This window comes from Lytechinus pictus, chromosome 15 (genome assembly GCF_037042905.1).
Source record: "Lytechinus pictus isolate F3 Inbred chromosome 15, Lp3.0, whole genome shotgun sequence".
Classification (NCBI taxonomy): Eukaryota; Metazoa; Echinodermata; class Echinoidea; order Temnopleuroida; family Toxopneustidae; genus Lytechinus; species Lytechinus pictus.
In genome coordinates this window covers 10,491,196-10,516,881 of record NC_087259.1, presented here as the reverse complement: position 1 = coordinate 10,516,881, position 25,686 = coordinate 10,491,196, and the positions used below count along the sequence as shown (strand labels likewise).

At 35.2% G+C, this 25,686-nt stretch overlaps 1 protein-coding gene and 7 non-coding genes across 25 annotated transcripts in view; all 8 read left to right on the top strand.

Moving 5' to 3' along the window:
• LOC129277738 (uncharacterized) overlaps nt 1-25,686 on the top strand; it is a 40,071-nt gene that overhangs the window by 6,902 nt on the left and 7,483 nt on the right. For 2 of the 18 annotated variants that reach the window (XR_010295794.1, XR_010295790.1), the window contains exons 3-30: nt 2,021-2,063; nt 2,474-2,513; nt 3,072-3,178; nt 4,288-4,321; nt 5,225-5,258; nt 6,042-6,120; nt 6,845-6,903; nt 7,683-7,701; nt 8,357-8,379; nt 9,068-9,090; nt 9,770-9,792; nt 10,677-10,706; nt 11,163-11,214; nt 11,946-11,987; nt 12,554-12,574; nt 13,858-13,913; nt 14,238-14,293; nt 14,605-14,653; nt 14,948-14,994; nt 15,617-15,649; nt 16,304-16,351; nt 17,144-17,177; nt 17,645-17,813; nt 18,644-18,696; nt 19,673-19,722; nt 20,440-20,533; nt 20,836-20,911; nt 21,774-21,839. The gene's annotated coding sequence lies outside the window, so the exon portion shown is untranslated. Of the gene's footprint in view, nt 1-176; nt 1,158-2,020; nt 2,064-2,473; nt 2,514-3,071; nt 3,179-4,287; nt 4,322-5,224; nt 5,259-6,041; nt 6,121-6,844; nt 6,904-7,682; nt 7,702-8,356; nt 8,380-9,067; nt 9,091-9,769; nt 9,793-10,676; nt 10,707-11,162; nt 11,215-11,945; nt 11,988-12,420; nt 12,575-13,857; nt 13,914-14,237; nt 14,294-14,604; nt 14,654-14,947; nt 14,995-15,616; nt 15,650-16,303; nt 16,352-17,143; nt 17,178-17,644; nt 17,814-18,643; nt 18,697-19,672; nt 19,723-20,439; nt 20,534-20,835; nt 20,912-21,773; nt 21,840-25,686 lie in introns of those variants that run through there. The other 16 variants (XR_010295791.1, XR_010295793.1, XR_010295792.1 and 13 more) reach the window with 13 other exon arrangements.
• On the top strand, nt 11,005-11,078 carry LOC129278431 (small nucleolar RNA SNORD24). Its single transcript, XR_008586263.1, has one exon. It is a non-coding gene; the product is annotated as a small nucleolar RNA SNORD24 (small nucleolar RNA).
• Nucleotides 11,675-11,748, top strand: LOC129278430 (small nucleolar RNA SNORD24). The gene has a single exon (XR_008586262.2). It is a non-coding gene; the product is annotated as a small nucleolar RNA SNORD24 (small nucleolar RNA).
• On the top strand, nt 13,693-13,774 carry LOC135156917 (small nucleolar RNA U43). Its single transcript, XR_010295972.1, has one exon. It is a non-coding gene; the product is annotated as a small nucleolar RNA U43 (small nucleolar RNA).
• Nucleotides 16,060-16,153, top strand: LOC129278437 (small nucleolar RNA snR60/Z15/Z230/Z193/J17). Its single transcript, XR_008586269.2, has one exon. It is a non-coding gene; the product is annotated as a small nucleolar RNA snR60/Z15/Z230/Z193/J17 (small nucleolar RNA).
• Nucleotides 16,909-17,005, top strand: LOC129278436 (small nucleolar RNA snR60/Z15/Z230/Z193/J17). Its single transcript, XR_008586268.2, has one exon. It is a non-coding gene; the product is annotated as a small nucleolar RNA snR60/Z15/Z230/Z193/J17 (small nucleolar RNA).
• LOC129278432 (small nucleolar RNA SNORD18) lies at nt 20,269-20,339 on the top strand. The gene has a single exon (XR_008586264.2). It is a non-coding gene; the product is annotated as a small nucleolar RNA SNORD18 (small nucleolar RNA).
• LOC129278433 (small nucleolar RNA SNORD18) lies at nt 20,632-20,702 on the top strand. Its single transcript, XR_008586265.2, has one exon. It is a non-coding gene; the product is annotated as a small nucleolar RNA SNORD18 (small nucleolar RNA).

Genomic DNA, 25,686 nt, shown 5'->3' with positions numbered 1-25,686 from the left:
AAGGCATGTGGGATATTGGTTGTACCGAACTGGCCAACACAAGTTTGGTTCCCTGTTCTTAACAGTATGCTGGTAGAGGAACCCATGCTGGTTCGAAAGAATAAAACATTATTATGTCAGCCAGTCACAGGTACCCCACATCCTTTGTATAATCACTTATCACTTTTATGTTGCAGGCTTGGAGCGGACTCTATGCCAAACAAGGCCTCACACAAAGGACAATAGATGTTATAGCAGCTTCGTGGAAAGGATCCACCAAGTCACAGTACCAGGTGTACATAAGGAAATGGAAAAAGTTTTGTGCCAAGAGACACATTAATTATTTACAAGTCAAAGTTTGTGATGTTCTTGCCTTTCTCACATTTATGTTGGACGAAGAGAAGGTTGGTTATAGCAGCCTAAATACAGCTAGAAGTGCCCTATCCACATTTCTTATTGTGGATGATGGATGCCAACCTCTTGGGTCGCATCCTCTTGTTAACAGATTTATGAAAGGAGTCTTCCATCTGAGTCCGCCTGCACCCCGGTACTCTTCTATATGGGATGTCAAAGTGGTAATGAACTATCTCAGGAAGCTATCTCCAGCTAAGGCACTTAATCTGAAGCAACTAACGCAGAAATTGACTATGTTGATAGCACTTGTTTCTGCACAAAGAGTGCAGTCTCTACATGTCATTCACCTGGACAGGATGAGGTGGAATAAATCGTCAGTTGAGATTGCGTTTGAAAATACACTGAAGCAAAATAAGCCTGGAAATACAGGACTCAATGTAACACTTAAAGCTTACCCTCCAGATAGGAGATTGTGCATAATGAACTATATGAAAGAATATGTGCAACGGACAAAGAATCTGCGGGGCATGGATAGACACTTGTTAGTAACATGTAAGAAGCCCCATCATCGTGCTACAAAGCAAACAATAGCACGTTGGATCAAGACTGTCATGCATGAGGCAGGTATCGACACAGAGTTATTTCATGCTCACTCTACGAGAGCAGCTTCTACTTCGGCAGCACAACGAAGTGAGGTACCTGTATCAGAGATTATGTCTAGAGCAGGTTGGGTGTCAGAGAAGACATTCCAAACTTTTTATTGCAAACCTTTGCAGAATACTGGTCAATTTTCGCAGGCAGTTTTGAAACATTGACTTCACAAGGTGAATTAGTCTTGAACTACATTTGTACAGGTACATGTAGGCCCATACTTTTTGGGGAGTTTTTCTGTTGTTGGATGCCTTGATAGGCTTACAGAGGTATTACTACGTACAAGTCTACAGGGCTTTGAAATCTCATATTATTCCCGATGAGACATGTAGTCTCAATCGGAGGCTTACGTAGTAAAATAGGAAGATTAAATGAGAACTTACCTGTTTGAAATTTAATCTTTATTTTATAAGTAAGTCGTAGAGAAGAGACTACATCCCTCCTCTCCCACCCTGCGACTTACATAGTTTTATTTAGGCAAGTTCTCAACATCTTCATCTTCCTATAATTCACCAGTAGCCTTGTACTGCTTTAAAGATTGACACGCACGTGATCAGCGGGATCTCATATTATTCCCGATGAGACATGTAGTCTCTTCTCTACGACTTACTTATAAAATAAAGATTAAATTTCAAACAGGTAAGTTCTCATTTAATCTTCCTATTTTGAATCAAAAGAAAGAAGTGCAGGTTATCAAGTTTTACCTGAAAACGTGCTAATGGCTTTGCATGCGGTGAAAAAAGAAATTATGCTACTATTAAAAACTTTATTCTGCTTTGAAGTTATGCATTCGATAGCTCAAAAGAGAAATATCTTGGGCATGTAGTGCAGAGTTTTTCATATTGATCAGTGAATGAGCAATACAGATGATGACAAATCTGATAGGGACAACTGATATAATCTATGATTATCAACTCAGTTAACAATGGATCGATAGGACTGATGTGTTGCTCAATTTGTTTTCTTTTTCATTTTCTCACAGTACTTACACATGTAAATGTCAATACCGGTACTTTATTTTTTTTCATATTTACAGATTTACATATTTGGCTCGGTTATGCGAGTGACACACGTGCGAGGTGAGTTTATTTATAGCAGACTATAGGCCCTACAAGATATTTCTTGGTTCAGAACCAGCTAAAATAACAAGAAAAGACATGATACTTCACGAGTAAGATGTCACAAGAAAATTTGCTTGAAATATTGAAAATTTACTTTGCTTTAAAGTTATTTCTTATTTCTGTTTCAACAAGATATTTGGCTTTTACTTTTTAGTAGCGAATTTTTTCCAAATGGGTTAGTGAATGAGCAATACAGATGATGACAAATCTGATAGGGACAACTGATATAATCTGTGATTATCAACTCAGTTAACAATGGATCGATAGGACTGATGTGTTGCTCAATTTGTTTTCTTTTTCATTTTCTCACAGTACGTCTACATGTGATGTCGATGTCCATTCATTTAATTATTCTTTTCTTATTACAGATACCATGGCTCACAGTTACCCTAGTGGCACATGTACAAGGTAGGAGGATTCTTTGCCGATCTAGACATGATAAACTTAACTAATAGTAATATCTTGATTCAGAACCATCTCAAGTTGAATGAAAACACATGCTACTTCAGAATTAAGATGTCGCAAAGAAAAGTCTGTGTATTAAAATTTGAATCTGCTTTGACATTTGAAGTTATTCATTATTTGTGTTTCAACAAAGAAAAGTGGCTATTGGTAGTGTTGATTTTTTTCCCCCGATCGGGTCGGTGAATGAGCAACACAGATGATGATAACTCCGTTTCTGTCATGGTAACTCCCGTAGGAACTCGGCAGGACAGCTTTTTGCTTGTATAATACCAAGCTGGTATACAACCAATGAATTACCTAGGAAACATTTTACGTCAAAGTTAATCAGTCATAGTGGCTGACCTTATAGACGACAGAAATTACTCTCTGGTCTTTCAATCGGAGGACTGATGCGTTGCTCAAACGATGCTTTTTATTACCTCATTAACTCATTTTACCACAATGCTTCTAGTTCTACAGGTAGATGGCTTTCATTTTATTTCATTTATTCGTTCATTACAGATACCATATCAAAGCTCCACTACATGGCATGCATCGCAGGTACATGATGATATCTTCAATTATTTCTTGGTTCAGTATCAGTTTTATGCTGCAGTTGCTTTGATTGTGTGAGTTATTGTAGTTCATGTTATACCTAGATTTCTAACTTTCAATGTACTTTATAGTCATCAAACTGACTCAGTGTAACTTAACCCTAGCCTTTAATCCTCATTATATACCTGCTTGAATAAGTGTGTCCAGGGCCTTGTCTTACAAAGAGTTGCAAGTGATCCGATTAACCTCAACTACATGTATATGGAAATCCATCAATGTCATAATTTCTTTTTCTTCAGGAAATGTGCACTATGTCCTTTGTAAACAAAGAAGAGCTTACTGAATTGTCTAGAAAACAATGAATATATGAAAATACTTAATATCTAGAAAACGTTTTGAAGAAATGGGTATTTTATATGTTGACGATGTTGGCCTTCCATAGTTGTGGTTGATTGGATCAATCGCAACCCTTTGTAAGATGGGACCCTGATGTTTATGCTTGTACTAATCGAGTGCAGTTTAAGCCTTGAAATTGATAGGAAGAATGTTCTGATTGGAAATGATGAATGCATGTATCCGCGCTTCGACTGATGGTTTCTTGCCAGTGTTGAGAATGTGCATGCTTTCTACTGATCCAATAAATATACACAAGTCATTTGTATTTTGCAATATGCCCATTGTATCTGTTCATTGCCGTCTGGGGAGGTGGCCCTTAAAAGTATTTGTGTCAAACTTTAAATGAGCTAAATATAAGACTGAAGTAATGAAATCATCATAATTATCAGTAATGTTCTTTAAACTGAAGAGTCGCATGTACTGAACACAGAATGTATGGGACTACATAGTGGTAAAAATTAAGGGGGTTCGCCAGTATCGCCCCAGAAATGCTAAAAACAGCCCTGGAAAATTCCCATTCACTGCAATGTTAAAGCTTCTCCAATGTTGTAGATTCATCCAGTATGTTGGGAAAAAATAGCCCCGAAATGATTTTTAAAAATGCCTGACAAATGTTAGAGCCCCACTATTTCAGCTGTTCGTTTCACTTGCAAGATCCGTTTCAAACACGTATATTCTAGATATAAAACTTCATTATGCACTTAGATAATCAATGCCAACATGTAAATTTATGTCACCACTTTGACCTTATACCATTTCTCAAATTAATTTTTTCTACCATTTTCAGATACGACAGAGAAATATGATCATGGATGAATAGGGTAAGCTTCATATCTTCCCCTCTCTGATACATTTGAATTCAATTAAACATATATATAATACTATTTGACATGCGAGAGCATTGCAGCATCGGGCATCATGTTACCTGTTACTGTGGTAATGAATGTGTTTCAGTGTTGCAGATATCAAACTGGTTATTGGGATAGAAATGCTTGCCCTGATCTTGGGGTTAAGAATCTTTCTCAACAACCTACATATTAATATTTTTTTATGAATAAATGCATGATCATCATTTTAGAGATGCAGCCCTTATTACAAAGGGGTCATATGTAGACAATTTACAGATGACCACAACTCACGAATTCTCGTGGGCTTGAAGATGGCTGCATCCAATAAAAAATTCATAGTCATTTGTATTTTCTCAATATGCTCATTGTATGTGTTCATTGCCGTCTGGGGAGATGGCCCATAAAAGTATTTGTGCGAAACTTACATTGCGAATAAGCGTATACTTAAAGATTATGGAATCAAAATGATCAGAAACATTTTTCTTAAACTGAAGAGTGACATGTCCTGAACACAGAAAAGCATGTAAGGGACTACATAAAGGGAAAAATTGAAGGGGTTCGGCGGTTTCGCCCCAGAAATACCCAAAAGAGCCCTGGAAAATTCCCATTTACTACAATATTAAAGCTTCTCCAATGTTGGAGATTCAGCCAGTACGTTATGAAAAGAAGCACCAGAATATAATTTTATGAAATACCTGACAAATGTTAGAGCCCCACTATTTGAGCTGTTCGTTTCACTTGGAAGATCCGTTTCAAACACACGTTTATTCTAGATCTAAAACTTCATAATGCACTTAGATAATCAATGCCAACATGTAAATTTTATGTCACCACTTTGACTTTATACCATTTCTCAAATTTTTCTACCATTTTCAGATACGACAGAGAAATATGATCATGGATGAATAGGGTAAGCTTCATATCTTTTCCCCTCTCCCCTGATACATTTAGAAATTGATAAGAAAATTATAATACTAGTTGACATGTGTGTGCATTGCAGCATCGGGCATCATGTTACCTGTTACTGTGGTAATGAATGTGTTTCAGTGTTGCAGATATTAAACCGGTTATTGGGATAGAAATGCTTGCCCTGATCTTGGGGTTTAGAATCTTTCTCAACAACCAACATACAAGTGTTTGTAAGGAATAAATGCATGATCATTTCAGAGATGCAGTCTATATTTCAGAGAGGTCATGTGTAGAAAATTTAGAGACGATGATGATGATGATGACCACAACTCACAAATTCTTGTGGGTTTGAAGATGGCTGCATAGACCTGCCTTTGCCCGAAAAAGTCAGGTGCAGTGTGGACAAGCAAAAGCTAGAAGAGGGGCAAGCACAGCGATGATGCTTGCTAAACCTCGTTCCATTGCACTTATTTCTATATAAGTATTTGCTACATGTATTTGTGTAATTTTCAATAATCTCAAACTTATCTATTAGAATAACATGAAAATCTATCACTTTATTTCTCAAAAATATGCATTTAAAGGGGGTGATTTACTTTCATTCTAGAATGCCATGTTGGTCTTAATCTAAAGATCCTTTATTTTCATTTTAATCTTCGTTTGTTCTATTGTGTTACATGTATGTGATTGATAATTGAACATTTATTTCCTAATGCTCTCAAGTTTAGTAGCAAGCTCTTTGAAAATAAACAATGCCCTAATGTTTTTCCTTTTTAATTTACAGGAAAATTTAAACAATCCCGGCAAGATCCTGACTGATGTGCATGACTGAAACACAAGTTCACTTCTGATCTCTTGTCAAGGTATCTGAATATTTTGTTGTATTATGAACTGTGTACATTTCTTGTTTGCTAAGTTATCCTGCATGAAAGCATTGGGCTTTGCAGTGTTTAAAAACAGAGTGGGTGATTAATGTGCTAAGGGTTTCCTTTGTTTAGTTTACTATCACTGTCTTTGTCTTGCACCTTGTATTCGGGTCCTGTGTCACAAAGGTTGATGATAAGACGTATGCTTGATATTCATAATTTATTGTACATCGTACTCAATGCAATCAATTGTAAAAAAAAAATGTATATGCATGATGATTAGTAAGCTTTGTGTTATGGGCCCCTGGTTTGGTAATTGTTTAACGTGTATCGGTTGCATGAAGTTTGTGGCACTTGGTTAACGTTGGAAATGATGAATGCATGTATCCGCGCTTCGACTGATGGTTTCTTGCCAGTGTTGAGAATGTGCATGCTTATTACTGATCCAATAAATGTTATTTCTAATTCTATTTACCGGTAAAAAATATATATATATATATATTTCACTGCATTGAAATACAGTATATTTTGATATTTATTTCATATGATCAGGGATATGAAATATCTGACAAATGCCCAAAGTTTTCTGATGAATTTTAACTTTCATTCCTTCATATAATCGATGTATGATCCAAAGAGTTCCATGTTATTCACATAAGTGTACTTTTGATAGCTATTAAAGTATGAAATCTCAAGTGAAATTTCTTTTTATTCTCCACAGGCAAGCTGCAACTTACATGGAACATAAACACACACTATTGAAGGATTGCTTCTTTCCAGGTAATTAGATGAATAATAAATCACATGAAATTTAATATTAGCTTGAGTCAATAGTGTGTGCCACAGTGCCTTTTACAAGTCCTTTCTGCCAGTAATCTTTTAAAAATGTGCAGTTGTATAGCTAATTGTCCCACAGATCTCTTTTTAATGTTCAGTGAAGGTTACATTTGTTAGTCCATTTGGCAATCAATTCATCAATAACTTTGCATCAATAATAACTAAAACATTGTTCTTAACCATTGAAGCTCAAGGAAAGAGCACAGTCCACAAACATAATTTAAACAAGTTGGTGACTTTTTCAGTTTCCCATGATTGTGTTGCGGATTAAAGGGGTGAAAAAAAAACAAAACAATTTTTGATGTAGATTTCTGGTCTAAGGTTACAATGATGCAACATTTAATTGTGATCTTGGAACAGTGCACCTTTATTTCATAATAAAATAATATCGTCAAATTGAACCAATACTCTATTCCAATACTTTTATTAAATAAAGACACGCACACTGCTGTGTGATGCATTATCTATGTGTGATGCATTATAATAGAACAAAGAAGTATTATGATTGTTATTATTAATGATGACCAGGCCTATGACACAGATGATGACAAATCTGATAGGGACAACTGATGTAATCTATGATTATCAACTCAGTTTAACAATGGATCGATAGGACTGATGTGTCGTTGGCTAATTGGTTTGCAATGTTAGGCTGATGTGGTATTACAGTACACAATAGAAACATATGACTCATATTTTGTCTTGATTTCATTGCTTTGCAGGTGCTGTTGGAAGAAGCAGGTATGTCAGTTGAAGTTTTATTTACCCCCAATAATATATAAATAAAATCAAGCTTCCTATGTTATGTAACTTAATACATTGCCATTTAATGGTGTTTCATATTCAAATAGTGATTTTTCATTTGATACACTGCCAATTTTATATACTCGCCCAGGTTGGCAGTCTGATTATTTTAATCGATTTATACATTCTTTAGTTTTGAATAACAGAAGTTAAGTCATGTATTGATGTAGATTTCTGGTCTAAGGTAACAATGATGCAACATTTAATTGTGATCTTGGAACAGTGCACCTTTATTTCATAATGAAAAAATATTGTCAAATTGAACCAATACTCTATTCCAATACTTTTATTAAATAGAGACATGCAAACTGCTGTGTGATGCATTATCTATGTGTGATGCATTATAAGAGAACAAAGTATTATTGTTGTTGATTATTATTAATGATGACCAGGCCTATGACACGGATGATGACAAATCTGATAGGGACAACTGATATAATCTGTGATTATCAACTCAGTTTAACAATGGATCGATAGGACTGATGTGTCGTTGGCTAATTGGTTTGCGATGTTAGGCTGATGTGGCATTACAGTACACAATAACCTATGACTCATATTTATATCTCAATTTCCTTCTTGCATTGATTGGCAGGTGCTGTTATTTGGAAGAAGCAGGTATGTCAATTGAAGTTTTTATTACCCCCCCAATAATATATAAATAAAATCAAGCTTCCTATGTGATGTAACTGAATACATCCATGACTCCATTTTTCTCGTATATCATTTTGCAATTTAATGGTGTTTCATATTCAAATAGTGATTTTTCATTTGATACACTGCCAATTTTATATACTCGCCCAGGTTGGCAGTCTGATTATAATCGATTTATACATTCTTTAGTTTTGAATAACAGAAGTTTAGTCAGGTATTGATGTTGATTTCTGGTTTAAGGTAACAATATGCAAAATTTAATTGTGATATTCGAACAGTGCACCTTTATTTCATAATAAATTAATATCGTCAAATTGAACCAATACTCTATTCCAATACTTTTATTACACACAGAGACATGCAAACTGCTGTGTGATGCATTATCTATGTGTGATGCATTATAAGAGAACAAAGTATTATTATTGTTGATTATTATTAATGATGACCAGGCCTATGACACAGATGATGACAAATCTGATAGGGACAACTGATATAATCTGTGATTATCAACTCAGTTTAACAATGGATCGATAGGACTGATGTGTCGTTGGCTAATTGGTTTGCGATGTTAGGCTGATGTGGCATTACAGTACACAATAACCTATGACTCATATTTATATCTCAATTTCCTCCTTGTTGCATTGCTTTGCAGGTGCTGTTATTTGGAAGAAGCAGGTATGTCAATTGAAGTTTTTATTACCCCCCCAATAATATATAAATAAAATCAAGCTTCCTATGTGATGTAACTGAATACATCCATGACTCGATTTTTCTCGTATATCATTTTGCAATTTAATGGTGTTGCATATTCAAATCGTGATTTTTCATTTGATACACTGCCAATTTTATATACTCGCCCAGGTTGGCAGTCTGATTATAATCGATTTATACATTCTTTAGTTTTGAGTAACAGAAGTTAAGTCATGTATTGATGTAGATTTCTGGTCTAAGGTAACAATGACGCAACATTTAATTGTGATATTCGAACAGTGCACCTTTATTTCATAATAAAATAATATCGTCAAATTGAACCAATACTCTATTCCAATACTTTTAAGACACACAGAGACACGCAAACTGCTGTGTGATGCATTATCTATGTGTGATGCATTATAAGAGAACAAAGAATTATTGTTGTTGATTATTATTAATGATGACCAGGCCTATGACACTGATGATGACAAATCTGATAGGGACAACTGATATAATCTGTGATTATCAACTCAGTTAATAATGGATCGATAGGACTGATGTGTCGTTGGCTAATTGGTTTGCAGTGTTTGGATGATGTGGCATTACAGTACACAATAGAAACATATGACTCATATTTTGTCTTGAATTCATTGCTTTGCAGGTGCTGTTATTTGGAAGAAGCAGGTATGTCAGTTGAAGTTTTATTTACCCCCCAATAATATATAAATAAAATCAAGCTACCTATGTGATGTAATAAATACATTGCCAGTTAATGGTGTTTCATATTCAAATAGTGATTTTTCATTTGATACGCTGCCAATTTTATATACTCACCCAGGTTGGCAGTCTGATTATAATCGATTTATACATTCTTTAGTTTTGAACAACAGAAGTTAAGATTTATACAAAGCCTTATTGTAGTTTTTGTTTTGACCGAGTTAATCACATTACCCGTCCCGTCTTGAATTGATGTACCTTTTTTCTAATATACAAATATGCTCTTGGGCGTTACTCTGAGATTTTTCTTTAAAAGTTCCATGTGCTAAAATTCTAATAAGCTAAAAATTGAGCTGCTTTAAATTATTTTTATGTTCCCATATTTTTATGCAGGGGGGTGGTGGTGTTTGTAAGACTTTATATTACAGAAAATCAGTCTATTTTTCTCAAGTGCATTAATCGTGATTTGCATAGGAATCCTTTCGGGGTGTTTGTATGCTATGATGATTTTAAGCCAAGATAGGGACTCTGAGATAATCCAATGACGAGTGTCTATGTGACCACGGCTACTGATGCATACCAATAAGGTACCTTGTCAACAAAAATCTTCTGGCGGGAATCTTGCAAATGGCCTTTTATTATCAATTCTCACTTATCATAGGCAAAACAATGGGGAATGCAAGAAAGCTGTTATGAAAAGACGCTTAGTGCCTTTATAACAGGATCCCAGCCGAGTATGTGGCACGGACTCTTGACAAGGTACCGAAGTCCAATGGTTGTGTTGGTTTGAGATTTTTGATGACATTTGGTTGACTCTTTGTTCTCTTTTCTTCCCTGTTAACTGCCTCCAGGACTCTCTGCATCAAATATACATGTAGATGGTGAGTGACCAGTTAAATGTTTCCGTACTACAGTGGTTGATCACTGTCACCAGCTGCACTATTTGCTTAGAACTGTCTAATAAAGATGCCACTAATCATGAACAATATAAAAGCAGTGTTGATACAAATGTTTTCGTCACAAATATATGTATATATGCCAAAATATGTATGCTGTTTGGTATTAACACGGATATTTTGTGTGTTACAATCATTCTTTCATTTGATAAGGTTGAAATTATTGAAATGTGTTTTGTTTCATGACAATACAGACAGAGTCTGTATTAGTTGAATAAAAGTGTACCAATGATGACATTATTTGCTACTCTTGACTTTCAGAGTGACGACATACAAATCACCAAGATCGCTGAGATACACTTGTCAGGAAAAGAAAACTTTCCATAAGAATGAAATAACTTGGTTTTAATCTGAAATGGTTAATTTTGTATTTCTGCTCAGATCTCTCCCTCTCGATGCTGTTTTGAAAAGAGGATTTCTCATCCTAGCAAGTGTAAGTTACATATTAGAAAATATTTTGTTTTTCAATCTGTTTACATTTCCCTGCAAAAAATGACATACAATACTCTGGATAGAAATTTTGAAATTGCCCTCATTACCATGCCAACGCTCAACAATACCCTGACAAAAAATTTGTTAAGATTTAATATTTGTAAAAAAAAAGTCACAAAGTTTTCTTCAGAGTTTGCAAAGTTTGTTTATAAAATTTAGTTGGATGGTTTTGCTTTTTTGGTTCACGTGGCGTGATTCTTCACATCTTCATAGTACTAGGCACATTTTAATCTAAGGCCATGGCTTTTGATGCCGTATCAATAGGCCTTAATTTCCCCCTCATTTGCCATGGAATTTTCCTATGCCCTTCCGGTTTTTCTCCCAATTTTGATGTACATGTAGATATAATACACAAATGTGCCCCCAAATAAATAATGAAGGCTTGTAATATGGTAATGGTGTATCAATGATGACAATATTTGCTACTCTCGACTGCAAAGAGTGACGACATACAATCACCAAGATCGCTGAGGTACACTGTTATTCTATGAGAATCCCTACTATTTTACAATTTTGTACTCTTCATTTATTGTTTGGATGGGAAAGGGAGGTGATATCCCCATTTTTTTTTTTGAAGTTAAATTTTTTCACAGATATCTCTTTCCATTGGTCTTGCCATATTCATTATCCAATCTTTGAAAGTACATTAAATTCTGTTTTACTCCCTTTTAGATTATCCTTGATAAACAGAGGAGAACGATTTGTTTGACCAAGGTAAGCTTGATTTAATTTTTCATCAAAGAAAATTATTTATTCTGTAGTATTTTCTCTGATTTTATTTTCTCTCCTTATCTCAATTGAGAATATTTGTGGTAAAAGTCACTTTCAGTTGATCAGAGAGAGAGTTGAGCAATTTCATGAAATATGAAGTCCAGCCCCTTATATAGGACTTCCTGAAATGAATTTGTTTCTTTTTTTTCTTGTTCATATGAAACATAATGCTCTCATATTATCTTGGTTTTCAAGAGCAGTTCATAACGTGAAGGAAAATGGAACCCCCCCAAATAAAAGAATGGGGCTGGATATCAAAGGATGATATGTAATTGCCCAATTCGCAAATTTAAAAGAAATTTTTTGATTCGAAAGTCTTGAAATGATGAGCCTACAATTATGGTTAGTACTGATGTAATCATGATTATATACACAGTGTAGCGACTAGGGCGGACTGATCTAGACTTTCCTCAAATCTTTTCTTCCCGTCATCCTGCATCGTTGCGTGACTCGACTAGATATACATCACTTCTTTTTTCTTTCACTTTTCTTCGGATATCTTCAAGTAGCATGGTCGTTTCAAAAGATTGGTAAGTTGATTCAATTATTCATCAAGAAGTGTGTATGGAAGAACTGGCATGTGGGGCTGTTACAGAAAGATTTGCTATTAAACACAACTCTAAAATTCAATCGCAACTCTATTCTCAACGAATCAAGAGCAAGGGTTTGAGACTTGTGATTGATAATGTTACTTGCATTTGAATGCAACTCTTTATGCAGCTGGGTCCAGGAATCTCAACCTGGGCCATGGAACACAAAGGTTAGCGACTAATCACTAATTTGAAAGAACGATTCTGATTGGTTCGCTGTCAGTCTACTAAGCAAACTGCGCATGCACCGATGATCTTGATAGACCATTTCATTTAGCAATTAATTGCTAACCTTTGTGTTATGGGGCCCAGCTGTATTGTACAACGCCTACTTAGCTTGTTGTACGCGAGCAAATGGGAGGCTGAATGTCAAACATTCGTACCGTTGCACAAAAGACGTACCATCCAAAATGTACCGTTGCACGGCTTTAGGAGGTGACGTCACAATACGATTTAATTCATTGCGCTCGGTAAAAATGAACAATACGCGTATAAGCCAGCTGGCTTAATGCGCAAGGCTGCCCAAGGTCATGTGCGCTTGTGGGATTTTGCTGTCTGCTTTCGGTATTTTTGCTCCCTTTTCATAGATTACTATAGGGATAAACTCTTTGTTTTTTCATATTTTCGCTATATTCCGAGGCGTTGTACAACACAAATAGCGAATATTCTTATTCGTGCAATGGTGCGAGATTTCGCATTCAGTGAAAGAAAGAAACGCTCTATTCAACTCGTCTCACGCCTCGTTGAATAGAGCATCTTTCTTTCACCTCATGAGAAATCTTGCACCATCGCACTCATGCCTATTCGCTATTTGTATACCAATCAAGTTTGCGGAGCTTGATGCCCACGGCTTTGAGATTAATGAATTCTTAAATGAAAATTTCGAGTTATGTCTTGTTTCTATAGTGTATTGCACGATTTGTAATAGAGGAAAAAATATCTTGCTGATTTGAGAGTGTTCATGAAATTTTTTCAAGTGTTATTTTGTATCAATATTTTAGCAAGTATGATTGATGTTTGAATGTGAGAAAATTGAGAAGAAACAAAAAGTCTGTAAAATGATGAGACTACATGATTATGGTTAGTACTGATTTAATCATGATTATATACACAGTGTAGCGACTAGGGCGGACTGATTGCAGACATGTTAATATTTACCAAATGCTGAAAAGTGCAATTTAATCGTTCAGTCACTTATCGTTATGTTCCATCTTCTTTTTCAGATGTGATTTGGCGATGCTACCAACTGGGTATTGACCAGAGCTGCAGCAAATTTTTAGTGAGTATTTTGCCATGATTTGGTTTTGTTTTCGGTACTAAGTCAGAAAAAAGAAAAGTCATGAAAAAAGGAAAAATCCTTTGAAAGATTCTAATCAGTATTGAAGGAAATATCAAAATGTGAAATAACTTGTAGAATTTTGACTTGCAAAATGTCTGTAAAATGATGAGCCTACAATTATGGTTAGTACTGATTTAATCCTGATTATATACACAGTGTAGCGACTAGGGCGGACTGATTGCAGACATGTTAATATTTACCAAATGCTGAAAAGTGCAATTTAGTCGTTCAGTCACTTATCGTTATGTTCCATCTTCTTTTCAGATGTGATTTGGCGATGCTACCAACTGGGTATTGACCAGAGCTGCAGCAAATTTTTAGTGAGTATTGTAGTTTTGTACCATGATTTGGTTTTGTTTTTGGTACTTTCATGAAAAAAATATTTTGAAAGATTTAATCAGTATTGAAAGGAAGTATCAAAACGTGAAATAACTTGTAGAATTTTGACTCGCAAAACGTCTGTAAAATGATGAGCCTACAATTATGGTTAGTACTGATTTAATCATGATTATATACACAGTGTAGCGACTAGGGCGGACTGATTGCAGACATTAATATATTTATTTTTATCGAATCCCAAGATATTACAATTTGGTAATTTGGTCACTTTGTGTTCTTTTTTTCTTCTCAGACGTGATTTCGGGATGTTTATTATCGTCCAGAGCTGCAGGCAGCTTTTGGTGAGTATAGTTATTTGGTTTTCTTTTTGGTAAATACTTTAATCCTGAAAGATTTTCGGTAGCAAGGAATAACAAAATTTGAATACCTAGTTTTGTAGAATTGTGGCTGGCATAGTGTCTGTAAAATGATGAGCCTACAATTATGGTTAGTACTGATTTAATCATGATTATATACTCAGTGTAGCGACTAGGGCGGACTGATTGCAGACATGTTAACATAATAATATAATAAGTTCTTAGAAATCACAATTGGACATTTAGTCATTTATCTTCCATGCTCACTTGTATTTTCAGATATAATATGATGTCGGCTTATTGTCCAGAGCTGCAGCCAACTTTTGGTGAGTATAGTTCGTTGGTTTTCTTTTTGGGCAATTCCACACAATATGTACGTCCGACCCCCTATGTGGGGGAACCTTCATGAAATTTTCTGTCTCTGATTTCTTGTTCTTTTGACAAAGTCTGTAATGTCCTTAAAGTACCATGACTTTATAAAGTGAAGAAAGACTTAATTGGGGGTCGGACATACAAAAGGTTGATCATTTTATGGAATTGTCTTATCCTGAAAGATTTTTGGTAGCAAGGAAATAAAAAAAAACTTGATACTTTTGTAGAATTGTGGCCGGCATATTGTCTGTAAAATGATGAGCCTACAATTATGGTTAGTACTGATATAATCATGATTATATACACAGTGTAGCGACTAGGGCGGACTGATTGCAGACATGCTGAACACAACGTAGTTATATCTGGGGAGTATTTCATGATACATATAGTCAGTTCAGTTTCACTGACTATTTTTTATAACCTACTGAAATTCTTGCATCTGATTGGCTTATAGCAGAAAAGTCAATGAAAGTTGCTGACTAAGCTTATCACAAACTGCTCCTCTGACGTACCAGTTCATTTTCTTTTTTAAAATATCTAACCTTCATAAATTATATCAATTGTATCTTTTCTTAGGTGTGCACATTTGGACACATCTCTCTTTAGAAGGTAAGATTCTGGAAATCTATGTGTAAAGTTTATGTTTATTCAATATGTTGTAATAAGCCCAGTCAGTTCATAATTTTTGCCCCCACAAAACATCTGCATGAAGTCCTTGTGCAAGAAAAAAATATTCTTCACTTATTCTGACATGGGAGGGAGTCTTATTTTATATGAAGGTAGTGTGGACTTCTTCTTGAAACAGTACAGGCCACAGCCTGGTGTATTGGTGTACTGGAATCTTGTGACATACCTAACAACTGCCCCTATTTAATAAGGAAAGTCCATAGAGCCACTGTTTACTGAAACCGCAGTGTCCTTATTTTATCCCCTGTCATCCCATTTGTCCCACTTTCTTGGGGTTTTAGGGTTGACAGATTTATAATGGCAGTGTTATGTTAATCAAAATTATTGAGTATTGCGAGTGAAATGATGATGATAGCATAGTTCAGCTGAAGAACTTTGACGACATTCTTTGAGTATCAAGTCTTTCGCTCCTAGCTGATGCTTCACTCGAACAATTTAATTTTATTTAGATTCTTGTGATTAATTGAAGTTTTAGCTCTGAAAAGAAAATGTCTGCTAAGAGCTGTTGGGGTAATAAAAATATCTTTGATATAAAACGATTTGTCATTTTGCTGCTGTTTTTCATTTTACTTCCAGGTCTTATATATCACCAGAATTGAGAACATGTGATCAAAGATTTAAAAGGTGAGTAATTGCTAATTATTGATCTGGTTTAGGACGGAAAACCAAATGTGATAATTTGTTTTACTATATTGCCACAAGTTCATAAAGCCATAACGATTGTATGAAGAAGTCTTTAAAATCAAGGATAGTTGTCAACATCATTTGTCTAGATCTTGTTCATTTGCACAAGTTACTCTGTGAAATCATGCAGTGCTGTTAGCTGAAAAACCATCACCCAGAAGATTACCAGCACAAATAAGCATATGTGGGACATTACATTTTTATTGCTTGGAGAATGACCAGACGTCCGGCTGGAAAGCCATACTTATTTTGCCCATTTCTAACCATGTACAAATTTTTTACCATAATTGTTTTAGACACATAATTCTATTTACACATACAAACACCTAAGTAGTAATTTTTGTTTTCTGTTCGAATTAATTTTGTGTTGATTACTGCATCTGGCATTTATCTTGTAATTTGTATAATTTACCGGTAGTTCTTTACTGTTTTGTACAGCGCATAGTCTCTTGACTTTTATGCGCTATATAAATTTTTATTATCATTATTTACACGTATTGAGTGAAGTGATGATGATAGCATAGTTCAGCTGAATATCTTTGACGACATTCTTTGAGTATCAAGTCTTTCGCTCCTAGCTGATGCTTCACTCATTTGTTATTATAGAATTTATTTTTATCAAATTGTATAATTTTTTATTTTATTTTGTATATTCGCAAGCTGAGCAATCTGTCAAATAACATTAAAAAGTAGCTATTATAATCAACGATCCTGTTAACTTTTTGTTCCTAGACCCAAGCCTGAGCTGTGAGATGACTTTATTGTGGTAAGTCGGTTGATGCAACTAACAATTTAAAATAAATTACTATTTCTTTGTTGTCTTTTTGGCATCCATGACAAAGTGCATGTAATTGAACAGTGAAAGAATTCATCAATTTGTAAAGAATTTGAATATACAATTGTTTTCTGTGAGTTGTACGTGATGACTTAATCATTCTCAAGGGACGTAATTCTGATATTTCTGATGTGAGAATGTACTGATCCACTCCAGAAACCCATTGACCTTTGATGAATTATAACATTTAGTACATGCTTTAGAAAAATTTTGTTCCTTCAAAATTAAGTTTGTTTGCTTTCTTTAGTTCATACTTGTTTTTGTCAATAAGAATATTGCTTCTAGTAAGCCATTTTGTCATGGAACACCAAAATTCTTGATAAAGCACAAACAGAATTTCGATTATTAAAAACAAATAGTTTGTGTGAATAGTACTGTAACTTTTTCATATTTTACAGGCCTTCAGCCAAAATGGGAGATACTACATTCACATGCACGATCTGGTGCGATTTTGTTGCCACGCCCTACTTTGCCTTGCCAGCTAGAGTGTGGAGTAAGCCTACCAATAGCTGGGTGATGCCGATAACTGTTGTATTCCCAACGGTCATCCAAAGCAGGGTATTCACTGTAAGTTGCTCTTAAGAAAACATGCTTCTTACATGTTTATGCTAATTATTTATATTTAGAGGAGGGACGATGCTCTAGAATATGACTGTCGGACCCCCCTCCCACCTGGCGTCTTGGTGAACTGATTACTGCCTTTTTTCTGGTTCATGTAAATAGATTTTACATTCTCTTAATTATGGCATGAGCAATGGTGTAGTGGAGTAAGAATGGAAAGTGAAATGGGGATTAGATGTAAAAAAAAAAGGGTTGTTTATTGTATGGAATTGCTCAGGAGTATGTTGGAATACATCTCCCTGATTCCTCACCAAGTTTTAGTAGATTATTCAAGATCATCATCGTAGGCCATGTTCAAGGGATGATAGTGTTTTTAACACAGTAAATCTAATGAAGGCAACATGATGCCAGAATGTATTAGCTCTATCTGATGAACATTGGCTATCCAAGCTAGGGAGAAAATTCAGTATTTTTTTTCTTAAGCTGTTGACCTCAGCAGCCCAATTTTGTACAATCTAGCTTACAATGGATGCTATGGGAATTTCAGGGTCTCATGAAGTTTTCTAGGGCTCTGGGGGCATTTAGGGGGAAATTTCCCTGATCAAAGCTGAGATGACAAGTCTTGGCTTTTGCCTTATTTTAAACCTTGACAAATGGAACACTGCTTTAGGATCAGCGAAGCTCAATTACTGTATGTGCAGGTCCTGCACATTTATTGACCTGTCATGATACTTCACCTCGCTATTAAATTTAAAGTTCAGCGAGTTAACTATCTTGTTGATAATTTTCCTTTCTATCAATTCAATGCTGTCTTATTTTTCACTCGTTTCTTGCAGGACAAGGAGCACTCACTGTCTGCCCTTGTAAAGTCAACAAGGCAAACATGAAGGTATGCATAGGGTTATCAAAGCAGCTTTCCTAATGCAATGAAGTAGTTCTGAGGCTCTGTTGTATTGAAGTGAACTGTTCTTTATTACCTTGCCATCCAGTAGTAATCACCGTGGTAACCACCAATCAGAATTCCCATGGAAGAAACATTGTACAGAAAGTTATTTGATTAAACTTCTATACAACAGGGCCTTCGATGACAAATAAGAACATATGCTTCTTCCACAACGTGTTTTATATTTGATTTATTTCATTTGACAGTTTCTTTTCTTACAACTTTTTTAGTTTGTCAACTTTTTATACAAATTGTAGGAATGAAATGAAATTATGTGTCGGATCAGACTTGATTGTAATTGATGCAGTCTAAATACATCCAACAAAATCCACTCCATTCTCTTCAAAGACATGGATATGGTCCTGAAGTTTGGAAAATAAAACTGAAATATTTCAGTTACATTTGTAGAGCAATGATGAAAGTATCGAATGTCCCCGTATGACAAACGGTGATTATTTTCGTATTACCCTCTTTTAACTGAGCTCTACCTCTGTATGATAATTACATGTACAAGAATTTCAAATCAATTGCTAACAACTTCTAAGGTATCTCTGTTTATTAATATATTGATAATACTACAGGATATTTGTATTGTGCAGATATCCACCTTGTTGGGTGCTCCATTATTACCCTGGCGAAACTAGTCTACCGATTCTGGTGCTCGAAGCTTTTGAGGAATTACTTTCGGTACCTATTTACCTCACCTGGGTTGAGTGCAGCACAAAGTGGATGAACCTCTTGCTGAAGGGAATTACACTATGGCTGGGATTCAAACCCAGGACCCTCTGTTTCAGAGCCTGGAGACTGATCCACTGGGTCACAATACTCAGAGTCTTAGAGAAATTTTTCTGTGTGTTAAAGTTCTCCCATTGAATTTCTTGAAGGATATTTAACACAAGCATTTTTCTATTTCTTTTTTCAGATGGAAATGTCCTGGAAATGACTTGGTGCTCCCACGGTACATCAAAGATGGTAAGTTTCAATACCCTAACAGGAACTCTGGAGGTTTTTACAAAGAGTCACTGTCGAATGCAAATTGAGTTTGAACCAATCAGAATCACACATCTGAAAATTTGTGTTAAATTTTTTTTTTTTAGTTGAGATAAATTACAACTTGGTCTGAAATAGCAATTCTGATTGACAAATACCTAACGGGGGAGATGCTTTCATTTGCCATTCCATTTTTTTCAAGATTGTTCCATTGTAAATAATGATTGCGCAACACTCTTTGAGGATTATTATTTATTTTTCATAATCGAACATGTAAAGAACATATATAAGCAATAGGAAAAGGGAGAGTAACATGGATGCCAGAAAACCTGAAGGTCTCCTCTCCAGTCAATGTGCCTTCTTCAGAACCAACAGAATGGTGAATGGTAAAATGCAGTTACAATACTTGAAGGTCACAGAACAATGGAATCAAACAGGATAAATCGTTTCTCTCTGCAAGTGCTACAATTCTGGGACATGCAACTTTTTTTGCCAATGTGCACAGAAACTTATAGAATGGTGGAAGCATAGAGATGATGATATACCAACTTCAGGTCCGTGTTTTTGATCAACCGTGATAGTAATGAAGTTCTGATCTATGCCCATGCTACTTATACCATAAGCAGGTATTATGCCTGGGACCACATGTGGAATACTTCTATGGTAGGGTTTATTAAAATAATTTCCTTTTCTTCATAGGGCAAACAGCTATAAGACGAGTGCGAGATGTCCCAAATCAAGGCTGCAGAATCGATGAGGACTTGCTGGACTTCCTGAGGCAGGCACTTTGCAGGTAAGTTTTCTTTGTACTAAAGACATATGAATGATTTTTTTTGTATAGGTTTATGACTAGTACATTGAGCATGTGAAAGAAAGAGAATGGCGGTAGCATAGAGATGATGATATACCAACTTCAGGTCCGTGTTTTTGATTTACCGTGATAATACTGAAGTTCTGATCTTTACTGATGCCATGCAAGTTAGCCTTGTGCTAAGTTCAAATTGAACTGATTGGCATGCTCTAGGTGTAGATTCTGTAATGGATAGATGATCTGTGTTATGGTTAATCAAAATCTTGTTTTTTTTTACTGGTCAGATCCCTACAGTACGAGTGTGAGTTGGCCTGAATCAAGACTGCATATCGATGAGGACTTGAGGCAGACACTTATCAGGTAAGACCTTTTATTACCAAGGTGTCTGATTATGGTTCGAAGACATTAAGCTCCGGCAACCATTGCTCCACTCTAAATTCCACACGCTAATCGAATGACCAACTTCAACACTAAACCGAACATAAAACCCTATTGCAACCCTAACCCTACATCTTAGACGAAATTAAGCCCGGAGCAATTGTCGCAGGAGCAAATGAAGTGTCACCCTGATCATAGACCAATCTGGTTTGGAAGCTGTTTTTACGCTAATTTCCATCTGGGTGCTCCAACAATACCTTACAAAATATGAGTAATGGACTGCCATAGCAACACCTAGCTCGTTGCGTAATCCATTGACAGTGCTTTTGTTTAGAAGCCCCGTTGTCATAGAAACCATAAGTAATGCTGCTCTGAAGTCATGTCGGAATTGTTATCGTCTGATAATTACTACAGTATCAGACACATGTGCCTATTGGAGAGTTGTCGGCAGACAAATGGTGACGAAACACTCCTCGTCTATTTGGCTTGGGCAAACCTTATTAGTGTATATGATGATGACCATCCTAGTGGATCCTTCTGAGTACTCTTATTCGTGAAGAGAACACTTGCCCTCTCTGATACACTACAAAGACCGGGGATGGAGCCGAGGCCAGATTTGGCTGGCCTTGGCATTTACCCGAGTCACATGTACAAATTCTATGGTCGGTATTCTGACTGGAATACCAGCTTTGAATCCTTCCCTGTATGTGATCCAGTATGAAAAAAAGAAAATCTTGCTTTTGTTGATCGATAATAGGGCATATAATGCTATGATTTGATTAGATTGTTCTGTTCTCATGTTCTGCCTGATTTATATTTTAATCAATGTTTTGCTTTTCTCCAGTTTTTATAGAACGTTAACAAAGTGACACCTGCAAGAAACCTCGGAAGTGAGAAGATATATGTCAAGGTCAGTTTTAAATTTATTTCCTTTCATGACTGCATCGGAATCAGAAGAAAAGAAACATGTACATGTTTGCCTATTTTTAGTGTATCACTACTTTTCATTCAGCGCTATAAAAATTGTTTTAAGGAACTCTTTTCACATAAGTCTTGATTTATTGGCATATTTCTATCAATACAGTGTAGGATGACCACTCTTTATTTATGTTAATTTAACTTTGAATTGAAAAAAAAACTATGAAAGCAGAACTGATGTTTGCCAATTTCAGGAATGAAAAGTGATCACGAATAAATAAGTTATAAAACAGGGTTGCTATCTTTGTTTTGACGAATGTTCAGAGTGTATATGATGATGACCATCCTAGTGGATCCTTCTGAGTACTCTTATTCATGATGAGAACACTTGCCCTCTCTGATACACTACAAAGACATTTCCATTATAATTGAGATCCGGGGATGGAGCCGATGTGCAATAATTTGCTGGACCTAGTCACATATATGAAGGCTGTGGGAGGTTTTCTCCAGCTGTTTTGTGACTGAACTACTGGCCTCGACTCTATGAGGCGCCGAATGTACCAATATTATATAGAACAATTATTTGTTATATAATCATTATTTATTAAATAATAACTATTATTTATATATAATTTACATTTTATTTGTAAATAACTACTATTATATAAAATATCATTTCTAATTATTTATATATAATTCCAAGTAATACTTCATTATTTGTAAATGATAATAGTTCGACATTCCATTATTTATAAATAATGATTATTTGTTTTTCATTATTTATAAATAATGATTATTTGTTTTTCATTATTTATAAATAATGATTATTTGTTTTTCATTATTTACAAATAATAATTATTTGTTTTTCATTATTTATAAATAATGATTATTTGTTTTTCATTATTTATAAATAATGATTATTTGTTTTTCATTATTTACAAATAATGATTATTTGTTTTTCATTATTTATAAATAATGATTATTTGTTTTTCATTATTTATAAATAATGATAATTGGTTTTTCATTATTTATAAATAATGATTATTTGTTTTTCATTATTTACAAATAATGATTATTTGTTTTTCATTATTTATAAATAATGATTATTTGTTTTTCATTATTTATAAATAATTTGTTGAGTTTTCCATTATTTATAAATAATGATTATTTGTTAAATAATGAAAACGTCTACTTCATTATTTATAAATAATTTTTTCGAGTGCACCATTATTCTCATTATTTATAAATAATCATTATTTAATGTTCGAGTTTTCCATTATTTATAAATAAAGATTATTTGTTAAATAATGAAATATCTACTTCATTATTTATAAATAATAATTTTGTTTCAATATCCCATTAATCATTATTTATAAACAATTTTTACAGTTTGCCATTATATACAAATAATCATTATTTATATACAAATAACCATTATTTATTAAATAATGCCATTATTTATTAAATAATGCCATTATTGTAATATTGTAATATTCATCGATTGTAATATTCTTCATTTTCTATATAACTTCGTCTTCGTAGAAATATCAAAAAGTGTAATTTTATACGATTTTTCCTACAGTTCACAATCCCCATAGGCGCGCGTGTACGGTAGGGACAACCGGTGAATCGACGGAGTGCTCTTCATCGAAATACTACGTTGGTTGGTCCCCGGAAGTGGCGGGCGGAATTTAGCCCGAATCCTCGATGGAAGTCGATCAAGTGCATATGAGCTGAGAGAGTGAAATATCAGTGTACTTGTACAGGCCCTTCTACTTTTTATAAATATTTCTTGTTGCTGTTTTTGTTAAGTTAATTTTTCCTGGTGTAGAGATAAGTTTCAATTCTAATAATGCACTTCAAATACATTTTGCCTTTGGAGTGTCTGTTTGAGGCGTTTGGGGCGATTTCACCCTGGCCCCAAAATGCTCGCAACGACAATACGGGGGCATGATGACCCCTAAATTTTTAAAAACTTATTTTTCTATTGAAAATTATCACAAAATTCACCAAAAGTGTGCATGAAAGCCTTCGTATTTCACTTTTAAAACTCCAAAAAGTGCCCAATTAAATGACAAGCTTGGTCGCTTCGCTGTGTCGCTTTCAACTTGAGAAAGTTTACGCGTCTGCTTCCCCCCCCCCCCTCCTCCGAAAGAAATTATGTATACGGCCATGCTCTAAAGAGCCTGGCACATTGATTTATGTATACTTCATTTTCATTATTTTTATCTCATTATCATCATGGCCTTACGCAGAATTTTTTCCGGGGGGGGGGGGGGGGGGGGTGGGGGGAGCAGGACGCGCGTAAACTTTCTCATAAAAATCTTGAAAAAGTGAAGCGACCAAGCTTGTCATTTGAGCTTGGTCGCGTCGCTGTCTCGCTTTCAAGATTTTTTTGAGAAACTTTACGCGCGTCCTAGCTGCTCCCCCCCCCCCCCCCCCCGGTAAAAATTCTGTGTAAGGCCATGATGATAATGTGATAAAAATAATGAAAATGAAAAGTACATATAAATCAATGTGCCATATGCTCTTTTGAGCATGGCCGTTCACAGAATTTCTTTCGGGGGGTGGGGGCAGACGCGCGTAAACCTTCTCAAGTTGAAAGCGAGACAGCGAAGCGACCAAGCTTGTCATTTGGGCTTGGTCCCGTGGCTGTCTCGCTTTCAAGATTTTTTTGAGAAAGTTTACGTGCGTCATGCTCCGGCCCCGGCCCCCCTGGAAAAAATTCTGCGTAAGGCCATGTTGATAATGAGATAAAAATAATGAAAATGAAAGTAGACATAAATCAATGTGCCAGGCTCTTTAGAGCATGGCCGTATACAGAATTTCTTTCGGAGGAGGGGGGGGGGATATATCGAAGCAGACGCGTAAACGTTCTCAAGTTGAATGCGACACAGCGAAGCGACCAAGCTTGTCATTTGGGCACTTTTTGGAGTTTTAAAAGTGAAATACGAAGGCTTTCGGGCACACTTTTGGTGAATTTTGAGATAATTTTCAATAGAAAAATAAGTTTTTAAAAATTTAGGGGTCATCAGCATGCCCCCGTATTGTCGTTGCGAGCATTTTGGGGCCAGGGTGAAATCGCCCCAAACGCCTCAAACAGACACTCCAAAGGCAAAATGTATTTGAAGTGCATTATTAGAATTGAAACTTATCTCTACACCAGGAAAAATTAACTTAACAAAAAAAGCAACAAGAAATATTTATAAAAAGTAGAAGGGCCTGTACAAGTACACTGATATTTCACTCTCTCAGCTCATATGCACTTGATCGACTTCCATCGAGGATTCGGGCTAAATTCCGCCCGCCACTTCCGGGGACCAACCAACGTAGTATTTCGATGAAGAGCACTCCGTCGATTCACCGGTTGTCCCTACCGTACACGCGCGCCTATGGGGATTGTGAACTGTAGGAAAAATCGTATAAAATTACACTTTTTGATATTTCTACGAAGACGAAGTTATATAGAAAATGAAGAATATTACAATCAGACCATATCCCTAGAAAATTGCTTCAAGAAATGTCATTATGAAGAGGAAATGGACAAAAATTTGTGAAGAAAAATCACGAAAAAGGAAATCGCATCATGAATATTCATATCATGGGCGGTCCCACATTTGCATGTTATAGCGAGTTTTCCATTATTTAATAAATAATGGCATTATTTAATAAATAATGGCATTATTTAATAAATAATGGTTATTTGTATATAAATAATGATTATTTGTATATAATGGCAAACTGTAAAAATTGTTTATAAATAATGATTAATGGGATATTGAAACAAAATTATTATTTATAAATAATGAAGTAGATATTTCATTATTTAACAAATAATC